Genomic DNA, 21,208 nt, shown 5'->3' on the forward strand with positions numbered 1-21,208 from the left:
TCCTTAATGGCCGCACAGAATCAGCCGCCGCCACCTAACAGTCAAGCGACAGTAACATCTGAAGTCACTACTCCAGTTTCTACAGTTGCATTCGGTATTCCATCTTTCTCCATGCCAGAAGGTTGGGGCCCACCTTTCAGCTTTGGTACAGGTTTCCGCCATAATTTCTCTGGGGTTCAAACAGCTACAACTGAAGCACCTGCTACGCAAGGTTCGGCGTTTATTCCACATTCAGGGGTAACTTTTTCCCAAATCACTATGGCACTTTCTCAACCCACTATGACGGTTCCGACTCCTATGGTTCACACTGTTCCTTACGGAGACAATGAGATTTATCATGATCAGGGTGATAGCACAAATCAGCGTAATCTTGTGGGAGATCTCCAAGAACAATTCAACAAGATTCAGCTGGAAGTTAAAGCTATCCGTGGAAAAGATTTGTTTGGAAAGAATGCCCAGGAGCTATGTTTGGTTCCCAGTGTACAAATACCTGCTAAATTCAAGGTCCCTGACTTTGAGAAGTACAAAGGTAGTTCTTGTCCACAAAGCCATCTTGTGATGTATGCCAGGAAGATGTCTACTTATGCAGATAATCATCAGTTGCTTATCCATTACTTTCAAGACAGTTTGACTGGTGCCGCACTGAAGTGGTACACAGGCTTGGATAGCACTAATATTCGAACATTCAATGACCTAGGTGAGGCCTTTGTCCGACAATACAAGTATAACTCGGATATGGCTCCAGACAGAGATCAGCTTCGATCCATGGCTCAGAAAGACCATGAAGCTTTCAAAGAATATGCCCAACGATGGAGAGAAACTGCTGCCCAAATTAATCCACCGTTAAAAGAGAAAGAGATGACAAAGATCTTCTTGAATACTCTCAGTCCGTTTTATTATGAACGCATGATTGCTAGTGCTCCAAGTGATTTCACCGAAATGGTAAACATGGGGATGCGTCTAGAAGAAGGAGTTCGAACCGGACGTCTAACTAAAGAAGGTGGATCTTCAAGCGGAACCAAAAAGTTCGGAAGTGGTTTCCAAAAGAAGAAGGAACAAAGTGTTGACATGGTATCCCAAGGGAGGCCAAGAGGAAATGTCAATCGTCAGCGACAGGTTGCTTCTATCACACCAGTCGTTAACACAACACCGAATCCGGGATTCACTCCTCAGTTTCAACAACAACAGCCTCGACCACAGGCTCAGCAGTTTAACAATAATCAGAATCGTGTACAAAGAGCTCCACAGTTCGATCCGATTCCGATGACCTACACAGAATTATACCCTGCTTTGATTGAAAGAGGCCTTATTCAAACTAAAGCACCACCACCAGTACCTGAGAGACTCCCATGGTGGTACAAAGCTGAGGTCTCATGCCCTTATCATCAAGGAGCACCTGGTCATGATCTTGAGCATTGCATAGCCTTGAAATATGAAGTTCAGAGGTTGGTTAGGTCTAATCTCCTCTCTTTCAGAAATTTGAATCCTAATGTGCAAGCAAATCCGCTGCCCAATCATGGAGGGCATGTTGTAAACATGGTATATGGATGTCCTGGCCAATACCGAGTCTATAATATCAATTACTCAAGAGCAGATTTGGTACAAATGCACGCCACTCTTTGTCGGGGGCAGAATTTTTGCCAGCATCAATACGGTTCCTGTAGAATATGTTGTGTGGATCCTCACGGATGTTCGATTGTGAGAAGAGATCTCCAAGTTTTTCTAGATAATGGTACTATTGAGATCTACAGAAATAGGGATGAAAATGAAGTTAACATGATAGGATGTTATCCGCATGAGCTTTTAGTCTCAGATATCAACTCGGAAATGCCTACAGTTAACATCATCGTTCCTCATTTCAACATGCCTGAGCGCATGGCAGTTACTTACAACAAGCCGAAGGTTCCTATTGCTCCTTTGATCATTTGTCTACCTGGACCTGTTCCTTATGACTCTGACTAGGCAGTTCCATACAACTACAATGCTACAATGATAAAAAATGGACAAGAAGTTCCTTTACCTACTCTTTCATCTGTTGTGAACATCGCTGATGTAAGTCGAGTAACAAGAAGTGGACGTGTGTATACTCCAGTACCTTCAAAGCAGCCTAGTACTCCTGTAACTGGGCAAAATCCTGTCAATACACCAGTGGGGAATCCCGAGGAAACTCATGTCAGTAATACAAACACTGATGTTGGTCAATCCAGTGGAACCAATGTCAATCCTGACTTTGATGAAATTTTGAAACTTATCAAAAGAAGTGAATATAAGATTGTGGATCAGCTTATGCAGACTCCTTCAAAGATCTCAATACTTTCATTGCTTTTAAACTCTGAAGCACACAGGGAAGCCCTGATGAAGGTCCTGGATCAAGCTTTTGTAGATCATGATGTGACTGTTGATCACTTTGATGGGATAATAGCCAACATAACAGCTTGTAACAATTTAAGCTTCTGTGATGAAGAACTCCCCGAGGAGGGTAGAAATCACAATCTTGCTTTGCACATTTCTATGAACTGTCAGTCTGACTCTTTGTCCAATGTGTTGGTAGACACCGGATCTTCCTTGAATGTGATGCCAAAGACGACTCTTGCTCGCTTGTCTTGCCAAGGAATGCCTATGAAGTTCAGTGGTGTAGTTGTCAAAGCATTTGATGGATCGCGAAAATCTGTTATTGGCGAAGTCAACCTTCCCATGACAATTGGTCCACATACATTCCAAATCACTTTCCAAGTCATGGACATTCAAGCTGCTTATAGCTGTCTGTTAGGACGACCATGGATCCATGAGGCAGGGGCAGTAACTTCTACGCTCCATCAAAAGTTAAAGTTTGTAACAAATGGAAAATTGGTGACAATAAGTGGGGAACAAGCCTTGATGGTGAGCCATTTATCCAATTTCTCTTTCATTAGTGCTGATGATGTGGAAGGAACTCAGTTCCAAGGTCTCTCTTTAGAAGATGAATCTTCCAAGAAGAAAGCATCAATCTCTTCTTACAAAGAGGCGGTAAAAGTAGTGAAAGATGGAACTACCACTGGCTGGGGGCAAGTTGTGATCCCTACCAAGAATGAAACTAGGGCAGGTCTCGGATGTTCACCAATATTCTCAAACTGCACCAAGAAGGATGAAACCCTTCGTCCGATCAAAGAAACATTCATTAGTGGAGGATTCCTTAACCCAATTCCTCAAGAGGTTAATGTCCTTATCGAAGAATGCATCGAAGAAGGTCTCTCCGATGATGAAGAAGAATGGAAATGTTATCTCAATGACTCGGGATACATATCTCAGGAAGAACCATATTCTCCTTCAGAGAAATCTAAAGGCAAAGAAATTGAGCCTGTTCCTGCAGAGATCTGGGACACCTTGGGACAACCAAGTGGAAAATATGATTATATGGTGAAATATACTGCGCCTGAAAGTTACAAGACTGCGATTGAGGATATCCAACCAACTGGATGGGGAGATACTTTCGAATATAATAGTCAACCAGAAGAGGCTTATCAGCCCTGTCAATTTCCTCAGCAGCTTGAAATTACTGAAGGTTTCAGCTTCAATGCATCTGCCAAGATTAACAATCCTGAAGATGGTTATTATCACATAAATGCCATTTTTGAAGATGAAGGGGAAGATGGTCCCGCAGTTGACTCAGAAAGTGTCGCTGACAATGAGTCTCTTCATCCTGAAGACTGGGAAGAACACCCTGAAAATTCTGAAGATTGTGACTCGTCTTATGCTCTTCAAGAAGTAGAAGAAGACCGTTTCAACTCTACAAAGAGCAAGGTTGACAAACCAGGACCTTCAAATCCTGCTCGACCAGCGGTCAATATCAATACTGAAGATAATTCTGAGGAGAACTTTCCTGAATACATAATACACAGAGGAGTTCGTTGCTACTGGAAAGCTGTCGACGTTCCGAATGTTGTTCGCCGCTCAAAGTAATCACCTCGCTGTTATTTTGACCTCCTGCCTTGCCCAAAGCAGAGAGATGTTTTATAGGGCTTTGCTTTTAAATGTTCCGCCCAAATAACTTTGTGTATAGGGCTTTGTTTTAAAAGTTTCCCTCTTTGTCCTGCCCAAGACAAATGAGTTTGTGTTTAGGGCTTTGTTTCAAAAATGAATCATAAATAAAGTGTCATTTTGAATTCCCTACACTATATGTTTTATTTTTGCTTTTTTCTGGAAATGGTAATCCTAAAAAACCAAAATAAATAACAAAAAAAAAAATTTTTCAAAAAAAATCTGCATACACTCCTGCATTCATAAACTTTCTGAAATAATATATAAATCACATGTGCAGATTTACTATTGATAAACCCATTGAATGCAATAACCCTATGCCCTCTCCCAACTTTGAGTTTCCTGTGTTCGAATCCGAAGAAGAGGAAGAAGAGGAGATCCCGGACGAGATCTCTCGATTACCTAAGCACGAGGAAAGAGCCATTCTGCCTCACAAAGAGCCTTTAGAAAAGATCAACTTGGGTTCTGAAGAAGACAAAAAAGAAGTGACCATTGGATCGCTGCTTGATGCTGATGTCAAGAGTAAGTTGACAGACCTTCTCAAAGAATATGTTGACGTGTTTGCTTGGTCCTACCAAGACATGCCTGGGTTGGATACCAATATTGTTCAGCATTACTTGCCATTGAAGCCAGAATGTCCGCCGGTTAAGCAGAAATTGCGAAGGACTCACCCTGATATGGCTAACAAGATCAAAGTGGAAGTTCAAAAGCAACTCGACGCAGGTTTTCTTGGGAAGATTTAAAGAAAACCTTCATTTTTGGTTTATTATTCAAAGTTAAAAAGTCAAACTGATCGAGGTATGTACAAAAAGGTGTATGTACAAAAAAGTGTATGTACAAAAAGTGTATGTACAAAAAGGCGTACAATGAAATACCTAATTTCATGTACTGGAACGGGTATGTACAAAAGGGGCTTGGGACTTATACCTACATGGAGGCCCGTGGTATATTTACAAAACATGGTTGATTGTTTTATTTACAGACGCGTCGTTTGTTGTTTTGAAAACAGTTTGAAAAGTATTGTTTTGAAAGAGTTTTCTGTACAAAGAAAAACTGTATAAAAGGAAAAAGGAGTGGGTCTTATACTCTCTAATATTCGAGAGGCCCCTGTTTTATTTTCATAAAACAGGGTGGATGGATTTGAAAAAAAAGATGTGAGATTTATTGTTTCAAAAACTGTTTGGAAGTTTTGGAAAAAGTTTTCTGTTTAAAAAACTGTACAAAGAAAAAGAAAAGGGACTTATACTCTCTAATATTCGAGAGGCCCCACATCGTTTTGAAAATCAATTGATCAATTAAAAAAAGATTTAATCAATAGTTTCAAAAAGAAATGGTTTATTGTTTTGAAAAGAACGATCGTTTGTTTTAAAACAATTTGAATTTGACAAAAGTCAACTTAATTAAGTAAAAAAAATCAAATTTTAATGCTTAATTAAGACCTAAGTGATTAGGGTTTGATCACAAAAAATATTTACAAGTGATTAGGTTAAGAATCAAATGAAAAACAATATTTTAAAGTATTAAAAAACACTTAAAACATGTCATTTTAAACCTATTTAAAAATGTATTAAATAAATCTTTTTTTGTGATTTTTTTTTATATTCATAAAATATATGTGTTAAATAAAGAGTGTACAAAAAATGAATGAAAAATGAATTAATTTGATGTGTTAATTAATTAATTAAAGTTGTAAAAAAAATGAAGAAAAACAAGTGTTAAAAAAATGGTTTGGTCCCTAGAGGACTTGAACTCGTGGCCCTAAGGTCACCAACCAAAACAATAACCAGCTGAGCCACGCTTGTGAACCAAAAAATGCGCCAAGAACACAATCCCAATTTGAATTTGAATTTTCCGAAAACTGAACCAAATTGATCAAGTGAAGGGTCTAACTCACTCGTTTTTTCATAAGGATCATGATGGTGGTCTTTAATTGCATTTATTTTCACTCTAAGGCTATCAATTTTCTGATGAACACGAAGAACCCTAATTCTATGATTCAATCTGAAATCGTGTATGTGCAAGTTATGATGCAATTGATTGAGGGTTAATGATCCTCATGTGTGCAGAAATGAGATGGTATGTTCATATTTCATTTATGATGCGTGGAGAGTAGAGTTTGAAGTTCAAGTGCACTTACCTCAAAAACGGCCAAACTGAGAATTGGATTTTGATCTGGAGGTGTTACAGATGCTTTGTATCAATCTGAATAGCTTCTATGATGATTATGGAAGGTGTCTGGATGTCTGGAACAAGTTGAATTCATCTGAGCATGGCCATGGCACCCGATCTGCAGTTGCTTCAAGTATGAATCGAATTTGAAGATGGAGATGTTTCAGATCATATGTGAGTGTTTGGATAGTTCATATGTGATATATATGAGGTGTTGGAAGTGTTAGTTTGGACAGAAATGATCTTGAATGGATTTTGGCATGATAAGGCCATGGTTATGCATATTTGAGAAGTGAGGTAGTGATTTTGAGCTTGAGGTGTTTTTGGGGTGTATGAGTGGTTCAAACAAGTTTCAAATGATGTTTATGAGTTGTGGGAAGCATCATTTTGCTCAGAACTTCAAAGGTTTAGAGGTTGAGCATTTTACCTCTTTGAAACTTAAGAAACTTGCCATTCAAGAAAGAAGAGAGAAAACCTATAATTGTGAGGTTTTGGTGTGAATTGAAGAGTGATTTGAACCTCTATTTATAGGCCAAAGTTTCTGAATACAAAGCTCTTGCAAGTTGATCAAGAATGATGATTTGGCTTAAGAGATAAAATGGAATCTTTCACATTAAATGCAAATGGTTAAAAGTGACTTAACCATGGTTATTTCTCAAGCTTCTTTTCCTCTTCCATTCTGATCTCAAATCAGAAAATATCTACCAATTATTGCATCTATGCATCATTACTTGGATCATTTGGCAAAATGGTTCATAACTTAGTGAAAATGGCTTGAAATTTCAAGTGAAAAGTTCACTAATGTCAAAATTCAAAACCATAGCTACACTCCATATTTTTTCATGCTCTTGGACATTTTGGAAAGCTCATGTTACACACTTCAAAAGCCTAGTTGAAAGTTTCTTCAAGACCTTTAAGGAAATGGGTGAAAAAGATCCATGAACTTTGAAGAAAATGAAGTTTTAAGTGAAATTTTCATAAGATGCCAACTTTGAAGCTCCATATCTCTTAAATGGTTGATCTTATGGAAAAAAATTATATGTGTCAAAGTTGTTTATTGGATCAAAATCTACAACTTTCATGTTGGAAGTTTTTTTCAGTTTGTAGGTGAAATTTTGAGAAATTCCCTTTCAAAGTTTGGAAAAAAACCATGAAAAACACTTAGAAATTTTTCTAAGTATGGAAAGTCAAACTTTGACTTTTTGATTCTTGATTGATTTTCTTGATTTCTCTTGATCAAATGACTTCATATATCATATATTGATGATTTAAAACTTCAAAAGTCATGGTTGACCCAATTTCCCCAAAAGTCAATGGTGATCTTGTACAGTTGACTTTTTCAGACGAATCGCGTTTCTGGAGATTTCAAATGAAACAGGCTATCCTCACCAAATGAATGGTATGAATGGATCACATTGAGGCATTAGAGGATATTGAGCCATGGTTTGAGTTGTGGCACCATGTCCTGATTAAAAAGTCAGTTGTTCAGTGAATTAGGTCAAAACCCTAATTGTCGACCTGATGAAATTGATGACTGTGGATCTTGAATTGAGATACAATTTCCATTGTATGTTGTCATAGGGATTATTTGAGGATGATTGAAACCTTTGATTGACTTCCTGGGGGTTTTTAGGGTTTCCCAAATGTGATCCCTGATTTTAGTCCCTGATAGTTCAAAATCCTAATCTGATGATCTGAGATTTCACTGTTGATCAATCCTTGTGTAGGAGATGTTATGAGCCAATGGATTAGGTCAAAATGATGCACTTGTGGTCTTGAGGTCATGTCCCAAGTCATTAGGTCAATCTCTGAGCAAAAGTCAGGAGTATGCTATATTCAGTCAAAACCCTAACCTGATTGATTCAGAGCTGTTGAGCTTGTTGAAATGAATCTCTGAGGACCAAATGTTGATTATTGATGAAGATGATTCATTTGAGATGAAAGGAGAACAAAACCCTAATTGATTGTTTCTTGCACTGATGAGTGATCTCTTGATTAAACCCTGCTGAGTCACAAGTAGCAAACACAAGCTATGCAATTTGTTAGAGATGCAAATGATGCATATGCAATGATATGAGGTGGTATTTTAGGTCAAAAATTGGGGTATGACAGATGCCCCTATTTAAGTTTCTTCAACCTGAGACATGAAGATTGAAAATCTTCGTTTTGATAGGGTGGAAGAGACTTAAATATCAGAAGACGCGAATTTTGGACCTAAGATACCAAAATTGCGAATGATGCAAGGATATCTTTACCGAGGGGATATCAAGAACTGACTCCACTGGGGAAAAGAGATCGGGAAGGATGTCTCCATCCGTTTTAGGAAGAGAATCCGTTTTTTTTTTTGGGAAAGCAAGTGTATGCTTCACCGGGGAATGATAGCTTTGTAAGAAAAGCTTACCTATCGACATTACCGACTATCAGCATGGGGATAGACTTGTTTAATAATGCGAAGGTGGAAGGTGTGAAACTGTATTACCGACTATCAGCATGGTGATAGACTTGACAAGGTAAAAGAGTTTCAAAGGTTCGGTTAATATTATCGACTATCAGCCTTGTGATAGACATGTTGAATAATATAACCAGAACAAAAGGTTACCGACTACCAGCCTTGTGATAGTGGTTTCGAAGACATGATCAATTATCAGCCAAGTGATAAAATGATTTTGGAGACTTTGCTAGGGAAATTACTGGTTATTCAGCCTTGTGAACAGTAATAAGGCCCTGATTGTCAAATGGTCTTCACGATTGATTTCCTAGAGAGGAAAAGTCTTTTGAAAGAGACACAAGCTGCTCGGATGATGAGGCTATTGCTTATTGTCTGTTTTCACGACTCTATTTGGGGAATCAGGATTTGAATTTTTTGGTAAAGACAAAGTTCTAACCAAGAATGAATTGGAAAGAAACGAGTCAAACAAGACTTTGTACCCATGAGGAATGAACTCAACTGGGGATTTTCTCCTTTGTTTTGAGAGGAGAAACTAAAGCAACCTTCTTCCACGAGGAATGATCTCAGTGGGGAACTGGAGAAAGAAAATGTCCTTTCTGCTTATGGGTGACAACCTACTTGGAGAGATGACACGCCCATACTTGTTTCTTTTCTTTTTCTTCTTTTTTTTTCTCTCTTTTTTTTCTTTTTTTTGGGATAGATATATCCTGAACAAGTGAATATTGAAAAATGCAAGAATGCATAAATGATGCAAATATGTATGAATGATGAATGTCAAGAATGTAGTATGCATACTGACAATACTGACAGACAAAGGAGTATATACTGGAGAAGGACTGTCGTCGCAATACAACCAGATACTTGGCAAATGTTCTTCAATCACGGTGTAGATAACACAGGTGATGAATGGTGTTGCGTGCTTTAAACTTCTCTGGGGAAGATGAGCATCTTTTCTCATTGAGATGGAAGATCTTCTTCACAGGAGATGGAAAATCTTCGTCACTGGGGATAAAAGATCCTCTTCACTGGGGATAAAAAACCTTCTTCACTGGGGATAGAAGACCTTCTTTACCTCGAGGGATAATTGCTTCAAGAATTCTTTTCTGGGACAAGAATACCGTTGTCTCAACAATTTTTTTCAGGGAGAATCCTTTTGTTCATCCTGTGGAGACGACTGCTGATGTTCCTTCCGTGGTTCACAACTCAAAGGAAAATTTCGCTTTTATTTTGAAAAAGAAAAGTGAAGTAAATTCATTTAAAACTTATTTTTTTCTTTTTTGTTTCAAAAGTGAATAACACAATTAAAGCGTCATTTTGCAAGCTGAAAGAAATTAAAGATTGCAAACAAATGGGCACAAGGCTCAAATTTATTTAATAGGATGGTAATCAGCTAAAGGCGTGATTCCATGGAGTATTTACAAAAGTTGGAAATGGTAATTATGCGGAAAAGGCTACATTGAAAGCAATAACCACTATTCCCTTAACAACTTTGAGTTCCAACTGTGCTTGTTGCTTCAGATTGGCGATGATTTGATCGAAGATCCTTTGATGAAGTACAGACTCTTCAGGTGACGAAGTATGGACTGATGCAGTTACTTTGTCATAAATCCCTAATTTTTGCCTAGATTGCCCTTTCGGGTTTTCAATCTACCAGGATGAATTTTTTTTTCTGTTTATTGTCTCTAATTTTTGCCTGGACCGCCCTTTCAGGTTTTCAGTCCACCGAGACGCTCATTTTTGCCTAAGTCGCCCTTTGCGGGTTTTCGACTTACCTAGCTGTTCTTTTGTATTTTTTAGACAAAGTATTTCTTGACTGCATCAGCATTCACAGGATATGGGAGTTCATCACCATCCATGGTCGCAAGAGTCATGGCGCCGCCAGAAAATGTTCTTTTGACAACATACGGGCCTTCGTAATTAGGAGACCATTTGCCCCTAGAATCTGGTTGAAAAGACAAGATCTTTTTAAGCACGAGGTCGCCTTCTTGAAATTCACGAGGTCGAACCTTTTTGTTGAAAGCTTGTTTCATCCTTGCTTGGTATAACTGTCCATGGCATAGAGCAGTCATACGTTTTTCTTCGATTAAGTTCAACTGATCGTATCTGCTTTGACACCATTCAGCCTCTGATAACTTAGTTTCCATGAGGACTCTCATTGATGGGATTTCAACTTCTACGGGGAGCACAGCTTCCATGCCGTATACTAGAGAAAAGGGAGTTGCCCCTGTTGAAGTACGCACTGAAGTACGGTATCCATGTAAAGCAAATGGCAGCATTTCATGCCAGTCTTTGTAAGTGACGACCATTTTCTGGACGATCTTCTTAATGTTCTTGTTGGCGGCTTCCACGGCGCCGTTCATTTTTGGTCTGTAAGGAGAAGAGTTATGATGCTTAATCTTGAATTCCGTACATAATTCTTTCATCATCTTGTTATTCAAGTTTGAACCATTATCAGTAATGATCTTGCTGGGAATACCATATCGGCAAATGATGTTATTCTTGATAAACCTCACAACCACTTGTCTTGTAACATTGGCGTAAGATGCTGCTTCGACCCATTTGGTGAAGTAATCAATTGCTACCAAGATGAAACGATGACCGTTTGAAGCTTTCGGTTCGATCATTCCGATCATGTCGATACCCCACATGGAAAAAGGCCATGGAGATGAGAGAACGTTGAGTAGAGTCGGTGGCACATGGATCTTATCTGCGTAGATCTGGCACTTGTGACATCTCTTCACGTGTTTGTAACAGTCTGATTCCATTGTCAACCAATAGTATCCTGCTCTTAAGATCTTTTTGGACATTGCATGCCCGTTTGAATGAGTTCCAAAGGACCCTTCATGCACTTCATGCATTAACATGTCTGCTTCGTGTCTATCCACGCATCTGAGCAAAACCATGTCGAAGTTTCTTTTGTATAGCACATCTCCATTCAGGAAGAAACTGCCAGAAAGTCTCCTTAGAGTTTTCTTATCTTTGTTTGATGCCCCAAGCGGGTACTCTTGAGTTTGAAGGAAGCGTTTGATGTCGTGGAACCACGGTTTATCATCGATGACTGCTTCAGTTGCGAACACATAGGCGGGCCTTTCAAGGCGCGTGATTCTGACTTTAGGCACATCATTCCAGTGACTGACTTTGAACATGGAAGATAGAGTAGCCAAGGCGTCTGCCATTCGATTCTGATCTCGAGGTATATGATGCAATTCAACCTTGTTGAAGAAAGTCAATAGACGTCTTGCATAATCTCTGTAGGGAATCAAGCCAGGGTGGTAAGTTTCCCATTTGTCTTTGATTTGGTTGATCACGAGGGCTGAATCTCCATATATGTCGAGGATTTTGATCCTTAAATCAATGGCTTCTTCGAGACCCATGATACAAGCTTCGTATTCTGCGATGTTGTTGGTGCAATCAAATAGCAATCTGGCGGAGAACGGGATATGAGTACCCTTGGGAGTGATGATGATTGCCCCAATTCCATTGCCAAAAGCGTTTACTGCTCCATCAAAAATTAGGCCCCATCTTGATCCGGGCTCAGGACCTTCTTCAGGTAACGGTTCGTCACAATCTTTCATCTTGAAGTACAAGACATCTTCATCAGGAAAGTCAAACTTGAGAGATTGATATTCATTAATTGGTTGATGCGCCAAATGATCGGCGAGAATGCTTCCTTTGACCGCTTTTTGAGCACGGTATTCAATGTCATACTCGGATAACAGCATTTGCCATCGGGCAATCCTTCCTGTTAAAGCAGGCTTTTCAAAGACATACTTGATCGGATCCATTTTGGAGATTAACCAAGTAGTATTGTTGATCATGTATTGGCGGAGACGTTTTGAAGCCCAAGCCAAAGCACAACATGTTTTTTCGAGCATGGAGTAACGAGACTCACAGTCTGTGAATTTCTTACTCAAGTAATAGATGGCATGCTCCTTCTTACCGGTTTCATCTTGCTGTCCAAGCATACAACCCATGGATTCTTCCAACACGGTAAGGTACATGATTAATGGTCTTCCTTCAACCGGAGGAATCAATATTGGTGGTTCTAACAGGTACTCTTTGATACTGTCAAACGCTTTCTGGCAATCTTCAGTCCATACAACCCCTTGATCTTTGCGGAGAAGCTTGAAAATTGGCCCACAAGTAGCAGTCATCTGAGAGATAAATCTGGAAATATAGTTCAATCGTCCAAGAAATCCTCTTACTTGCTTTTCAGTTTTTGGTGCAGGCATCTCTTGAATAGCTCTGACTTTGTCGGGATCTACTTCAATACCTCTTTAGCTGACAATGAAACCCAAGAGTTTTCCAGATCTAACCCCAAAAGTACATTTGTTAGGATTCAAGCGAAGCTGATATTTCCTTAGTCGTTGAAACAACTTCAAAAGGTATTCAATATGTTCTTCTTCTGTGCTGGACTTGGCTATCATGTCGTCCACATAAACTTCTATTTCTTTATGCATCATGTCATGAAAGAGAGTAGTCATTGCCCTTTGGTAAGTTGCACCTGCATTCTTTAATCCAAACGGCATCACTTTGTAGCAAAAAGTACCCCATAGGGTGATAAAAGATGTCTTCTCCATGTCTTCAGGAGCCATCTTAATCTGATTATAACCGGAGAACCCGTCCATGAAGGAAAAGACATTGAACTTAGCGGTGTTATCAACCAGCATGTCGATATGTGGTAATGGAAAGTCATCTTTTGGACTGGCCTTGTTCAAGTCACGGTAGTCAACACACATTCTAACTTTACCATCTTTCTTCGGAACTGGCACTATGTTAGCCAACCATTGAGGATACTCAGAGGTGACAAGAAAAATACCACGGGCCTCCATGTAGGTATAAGTCCCAAGCCCTTTGTAAATACCTGTTTACATAGCTTTGAATAAATTCAAGTGGACCTCTCCCCGAATATAAAGTCCCGAGCCCCGTGTATACAAATGGATCATGCTTACAGGTATATTTCCTTCATAAACTCCATTATATACACACACTTTGTCATATATATAATTGTTCATACCTGTTCATGTTTGTTCATACTTGTTCATGTTTGTTCATATGTGTGATATGTGTGCTTGTTCAACTTAGTACAACACTAGGTTCCCCATAGCCTCCTATTGGGCTTCGTGCAAAGAATCTCCCCTAGTTTAGGTTAGGACATAGAGTATGGTTTCCCGGTGAAATCGCTCCAAGAGCTCAAACTAACTATACCATGCCTCCCCTTGGGCTTTGTACAAATGAGTGTCCCTCCCATAGCCTCCTCTTGGGCTTACAATGCAAGGACCCTGGATTGTCCCTCCCATAGCCTCCTCTTGGGCTTACAATGCAAGGACCCTCGGATAGCCTCCTCTTGGGCTTCGTACAAGGACCCACGGGCTTCTTATAAGCATCCCCAATATCCAAATCAAATACCCTAGGAGATTAGACATTTTTCATCTCTATGCTAGGAGTATCTCTTCTATATCATCACAAACAATCAATCAATCAATCAAACTTTTTGCCACAAGGCTGGCTAATCAATCAAACTTCTTTTTGCCACAAGGCTGGCTAATCAATCAAACTGTTTTACCACCGTACTGGATGATTAATCAAAGTTTTTGTCACAAGGCTGACTTCATTGAAACTTTTGCCACAAGGCTGGCTGATTAATCAAAACTTTTTGTCACAAGGCTGACTTCATTGAAAGTTTTTGCCACAAGGCTGGTTAAACAACAAAAACATCTTTATCATTCTAAGCACCCTAAGTGGCATGGCCCCGGGCTTATAATGAAAAGATTTTCAAACAAAAATCAAACAGATGTATGTGATGATATAGATTAGATACATCTAGCATTTAGACGACATTTGTCTATTTTCCTTTGCTTCCACTAGCATAAGTGGGAACTACGATTGCTCTGACTTTCTCAACATCCCTTTGAGAATACGTAGGCACAAGGTCGATCCTTGGCGAGCAAAACAAAACAAAAAAAACCATTCAAACCTTAGCACCCGTAGACCCCGAGCTACAGATGCTCTGATTCCCTTTAAGGGATATGTATGCAGAGGATCGCGATGATCTTTGCGAGCATAATCAAACAAACACCTTAGGTCCCACCTATTTCACAAGAACCTCTCAATAAACATGGAATGAAAAACAAAGCAAAGAAACCTATAGAGTACTATAGATACGTTGGGTGCTAATACCTTCCCTTCGTATAACCAACTCTCTTACCCAAAGATCTCTCCCCCCACTTTTAGGTTATTGCAGCTTTTTTCCTTTTCCTCTTTTGGAAACAATAAAAAGTTTGGTCGAAACAAAGAAAAATCATTTTTTATGAGCACTCGAGCCCAAAGAAGGCATCAGGTGTCTCATCCCACAAAAAAAGGAACAAAACGATTTTTCGTCCGCGACAGGTTGTTTTGAGAGGTAGAAGGAATGGGTTCAAGGTTGGCATGGGGAGGAGGTTGAGAGATGGAGATATTTGTGTGAGGTGGAAAGAGAGTTTGAAGGGGTGGTATATCCAGAACAGGATTGATGGTGGGTGGAGAAGAAGGAATGGTTACACGAGAAGATGGAGGTGTAAGAACATGGACAGTTATAGGTGATTCTGATGTGTCTTTTACTGGTTAGAGGATAGAGGCAACCGCTATTGGTGCAACTTCTGAAATACCAGCAGGAGTAGAATCAAGTTCAGAAATACATATACCTTTGGATGCTTTCTGAAGAGCTTTGACCACAGCCTCAGTCTTCTTCTGGTTCTTACTCTTCGGCTCTTCAACAATTTTTGTTTTGCCACTAGAGATCTCTTTCCTTCTGACGCTTGCCAGAACTTCCTGTTGATTCACAGCCTCTTGAACAACATTTTCTTCATCAAATTCTTGAAGAATCATCTTCCTTTTTCTGGTTTTCTTCTTCTCAACAACTTCAACAATCTCAGCATTGTTATTTGACTTCTTCTTCTTTTTCTCAGCTTCCTTCTTTTTCTTCTCAAAATCAACAGAAACAGCCTTAACAACCTTTGAAATGACTTCTTCTGGGACCACTTCTTTCTCGGTGGTAGCAGCAGGATGATCAAACTTTCTTTTGGTCCTTTCTTCTTTCTTACGATTTACTATAATTGGAGCACCTTTCTCTTGATCTTTAAGACTTTTATCCTCTTTTTGTGACTTCAGATACCTAGTTCTGACTTCTGGTACCTCACTATTGAAAAAGGTTTCAAATTCAGCTAGAACTGGTTCTCTTCTGATTCTGGTTCCAGCAAGAGGTTGGGGAGTCTTAATGATAGCCTTAATCACTTTCATCTTCTTTAAAGTGAAGGCATTCAGACAGGCCCCAGTTGAGACAGCAAGGTCTTTGATAATACCTTCAGATTCCAGGTTCTCAACAATCTTGGAATGAACCAGAAGATTTGAGATAATTCTACCAAACGGAATGATGGTACAACTTTTTTCTCTGAAGGCATTTTTGGACTCCTTCACGGCCTTCCACATATGGTTGAAGATAATGTAGATAGCATCAACCTTCTTCTCAGTGGCAATGCAATACAGAATGTATTTTTGCTCATTGTTGATGAAGTCAGAAGCATGTGTCCCTTTCCTGTGATAGAAACACCCAAGAAGAATCTTGGTCCAGATTTTGTAGAGATCTCTCAAGTCCTTGACATTCTTTGTTTCATTTATGTCTGGGTAGAGAGTAGATAAAACATCTTTCCAATTTACCCTTTGATAGAACTCAGCAAACAACGAAGTCCATCCTTGAAAAATTATATCTTCTTTGAGATGAAATTCGTGTTCTTCAATGTTATCAAAATCAACCATGAGTTCACATAGAACCTCTAATTTATCCTTAGGAATGGAGCATGCAACAACTGGAGTGAGTTCTTGATTAACTTCATCTTGAATATGGAGAAGAGTAGATGAACCAACATTTTGAGATGAAGAAGCAGCCATTGAAACAGAATGAACAGCTAGGAAGAACAAATTCTGGGTTTTCGGTTAGGGTTTTAGAAGCGACTAAGAAGGTTTCAAAAGAAAGTATGCAACAAGAAAGAGAGACACGGAGCGAAAAAAGATATATGAGATGATTTGAAAAGAATATATAGAGATGGATTTTAAAAAAAATTCAATAAGATTAGAAAATGAACAGTTACAGAATCAATAGAAATCAATTTTCATTAATTGATAAGAGAAGTTAGGTGAGAGAACGTGGTAAATGAAATGATTTAACACAGTTACCAAGGTCGGCGTCTTTTCAACTGCACGCTTTGTACTAACCGTACAGACACGCGTTCACCATCCGAAGATAGATGACAACTGTAAAATTTTGAATAGACTTTACGCCTTCTGATTCTGATCACTGCTTCTGATTGTCATTCTTAAGAAATGATCTTGTTCTAATAGGATCATCTTTCTTTCCAAGGATCACATCTTCTGAATGAGCTGATGCAAGTCTAGGTGATCTTCTGACTGTTGGTTCTTCAGAAATCCTGAGATTCTCTAAAGATGCAGCAACTTGATCTTCTGATCCATTGCTTCTGAGACTGCCAGCTTCTGCAGCTTTGCTTCTTGGTTCTTCAACTCTGAGATATCAATATCACAATCTGCAAAATTCTCAAACTGCTTTGGTTTTTAAAGACCAAGCTTATCATCAAACCTGATATTAATTGATTCTTCTACAATCAATGTTTCAGTATTGTATACTCTGTAGCCTTTAGAGCGTTCAGAATATCCAAGAAGGAAACACTTTTGTGCTTTAGAATCAAACTTACCAAGATGATCTTTAGTATTCAGAATAAAACATACACATCCAAAAGGATGGAAATATGAAATGTTGGGCTTTCTGTTCTTCCACAATTCATAAGGAGTCTTATTTAGAATAGGTCTGATAGAGATTCTATTCTGAATATAACATGCAGTGTTTATTGCTTCTGCCCAGAAATGCTTAGCCATATTGGTTTCATTGATCATGGTTTTGGCCATTTCTTGTAGAGTCCTATTCTTTCCCTCTACAACTCCATTTTGTTGTGGAGTTCTAGGACAAGAGAAATCATGGGCAATACCATTTTCTTTGAAGAACTCCTCAAAGAATCTGTTCTCAAATTCACCACCATGATCACTTCTAACCTTTAGGATTTTACACTCTTTCTCAGATTGGATCTGAGTGCAGAATTCAAAGAACACTGAATGAGACTCATCCTTGTGTTTCAAGAACTTTACCCATGTCCAGCGGCTATAATCATCAACGATGACTAATCCATATTTCTTCCCTCTGACAGATGCTGTTTTGATTGGGCCAAACAGATCAATATGCAAGAGTTCTAACGGCCTTGAGGTAGAAACAACATTCTTATACTTGAATGCAGGTCTGGAGAACTTGCCCTTTTGACATGCTTCACAAAGAGCATCTGATTTGAATTTCAGATTTGGGAGTCCTCTGACCAGATTTAGTTTATTAATCTGAGAAATCTTTCTCAAACTAGCATGTCCTAATCTTCTGTGCCAGACCCATTGTTCTTCAGAAACAGACATAAGACAAGTCACCTTCTGCTCTTCAAGATCAGAAAGATCAATCTTATAAATGTTGTTCTTCCTCTTGCCTGTAAATAGGATTGAGCCAACCTTCTGACTTACAGCCTTGCAAGACTTTTGATTGAAGATTATATCATAATCATTGTAACTTAATTGACTTATGGACAATAAGTTATGCGTTAATCCTTCTACAAGAAGTACATTAGTTATGGAAGGAGAGTTACCAAGACTTATGGTTCCAGAGCCAATGATTTTGCCCTTCTGATCTCCTCCAAACTTGACTTCTCCACCTGGTTTAAGCACCATGTCTTGGAATGTAGACCTTCTTCCCGTCATGTGTCGCGAGCACCCAGAGTCCAGGTACCATGACATTTTGCTTTTTGTCCTCTTTGCCGCCAAGGATATCTGCAACAGAAATTATCTTCTCCTTAGGTACCCACAATTTCTTGGGTCCTTTCTTGTTAGTTCTCCTCAAGTTCTGATTGAACTTGGGTTTAGCAAAATATTTAACAGGAGGAACAACATGAAATTCTTTAGGTTTGTCAGCATGATATTTCTCAGGATGTGTCACAAGCTTCTTGGTGTGAACAGTGTTAAACTTCTGTGCATGTGAACTGAGCCTAATATCATGTGCATAGCCATATTTGAACTGATCATACAATGGCTTGTATGTGATCTTCAGATCATCAATAGGTTCAAATTTATGTGAGGTATCACCCTCATAGCCAAAACCAAACCTTCTGTTTCCAGAAACACCATATATCATAGAAGCAAGATGACTTCTGCCAATACTTCTAGATAAGAACTTTCTGAAGCTCGAGTCATATTATTTCAGAATATGATTCATGCTATGAATGGATTTTTCTGTTTCAGAAGGAGATCCACTATCTTTGGATAGATTTAAAACTTTTTCCTTCAGTTCAGAATTTTCCAATTCCAGCTTCTTAGTTTCAAATTCAAACTGCTTTTTCAGCTTTTTGTATTTGATACTAAGATGAGCCTTGAGTTCCAGAAGTTCTGTTAAACTGGAAACTAACTCTTCTCTAGATAGTTCAGAAAATACCTCTTCAGAATCTGATTCTGATGTAGATTCTGATCCATCATCTTCTGTAGCCATCAGCGCAAAGTTGGCTTGCTCTCCTTCAGAGTCTGATTCTGATTCTGATTCAGAATCATCCCATGTTGCCATAAGACCTTTCTTCTTATGAAACTTCTTCTTGGGATTCTCCTTCTGAAGTTTTGGACACTCGTTCTTGTAATGTCCAAGCTCATTGCACTCATAGCAGACAGCCTTCTTCTTGTCAGATCTTCTGTCACCAAAAGATTCTCCTCGTTTAAATCTCTTTGAACTTCTGAAGCCTCTGAACTTCCTTTGCTTGCTCTTCTAGAGTTGGTTTACCCTTCTGGAGATCATGGACAGTTCATCTTCTTCTTCAGATTCTGATTCTTCAGGATCTTCTTCTCTAGCCTGAAAAGCGTTAGTGCATTTTTTAACATTAGATTTTAATGCAATAGACTTACCTTTCTTCTGAGGCTCGTTTACGTCCAGCTCTATTTCATGGCTTCTCAAGGCACTGATAAGCTCTTCCAAAGAAACTTCATTCAGATTCTTGGGAATCTTGAATGCAGTCACCATTGGACCCCATCTTCTGGGTAAGCTTCTGATAATCTTCTTTACATGATCAGCCTTGGTGTAGCCTTTATCCAGAACTCTCAATCCAGCAGTTAGAGTTTGAAATCTTGAGAACATCTTCTCAATATCTTCATCATCCTCCATCTTGAAGGCTTCATATTTCTGGATTAGAGCAAGAGCTTTAGTCTCCTTGACTTGAGCATTTCCCTCATGGGTCATTTTCAATGACTCATATATATCATGGGCCGTTTCCCTGTTAGATATCTTCTCATACTCAGCATGAGAGATAGCATTCAGCAAAACAGTCCTGCATTTGTGATGATTTTTGAATTCTTTCTTTTGATCATCAGTCATTTCGCTTCTTGTGAGCCTTACACCAGTAGCTTTAACAGGATGTTTGTAACCATCCAACAGAAGATCCCATAGATCAGCATCCAGAGCAAGAAAGTAACTTTCCAGTTTATCTTTCCAATATTCAAAGTTTTCACCATCGAATACTGGTGGTCTAGTGTAGCCATTGTTACCATTGTATTGCTCAGCAGAGCCAGATGTAGATGCAGTTGGATTTGTTTGAACTTCACCAGCCATCTTTTACTGAAGCGTTTTTCTCTTCCTGAATCTTTTCTAAACACGGTTAAGTGCTTGCACCTTAGAACCGGCGCTCTGATGCCAATTGAAGGATAGAAAAACACTTAGAAAGGGGGGTTTGAATAAGTGTAGTCGTAAAAACTTAAAAGATAAAAACAAATTGCACAGTTATTTTTATCCTGGTTCGTTGTTAACTAAACTACTCCAGTCCACCCCCACGGAGTGATTTACCTCACCTGAGGATTTAATCCACTAATCGCAACAGATTACAATGGTTTTCCACTTAGTCCGCGACTAAGTCTTCTAGAGTATTCTGATCACAACCTGATCACTCTAGGAACAAATGCTTAGACACAAGCTAAGACTTTCTTAGAGTATCCTGACCACCACGTGATCACTCTAATTACAACTGCTTAGACACAAGCTAAGACTTCCTAGAGTATCCTGATCAACACTTGATCACTTAAGTTACTTACAAATTAATGTAATCAAATAAGAGTTTTACAATGCTTCTGAAAAGCTATAATCACAACAGTGATATTTCTCTTAACATTTAAGCTTAATCTCACTAATATATTACAACAGCAATGTAGTGAGCTTTGATGAAGATGAAGTTTCTGAGCTTTGAATTTGAACAGCGTTTCAGCAAGTTTTTCAGAATAACTTTATTCAAGATTAGTTTTTTTTGCTTCTCATCAGAACTTCATATTTATAGGCACTTTGAGAAGATGACCGTTGGGCGCATTTAATGCTTTGCGTATTCCGTACAGCATTGCATTTAATGTTTCACGCTTTTGTCAACTACCTCGAGCCATGTTCACGCTGTGTCTACTGACGTTGCCTTTAAT

Source organism: Vicia villosa, linkage group LG6 (assembly GCF_029867415.1).
Source record: "Vicia villosa cultivar HV-30 ecotype Madison, WI linkage group LG6, Vvil1.0, whole genome shotgun sequence".
NCBI classification, from domain to species: Eukaryota; Viridiplantae; Streptophyta; class Magnoliopsida; order Fabales; family Fabaceae; genus Vicia; species Vicia villosa.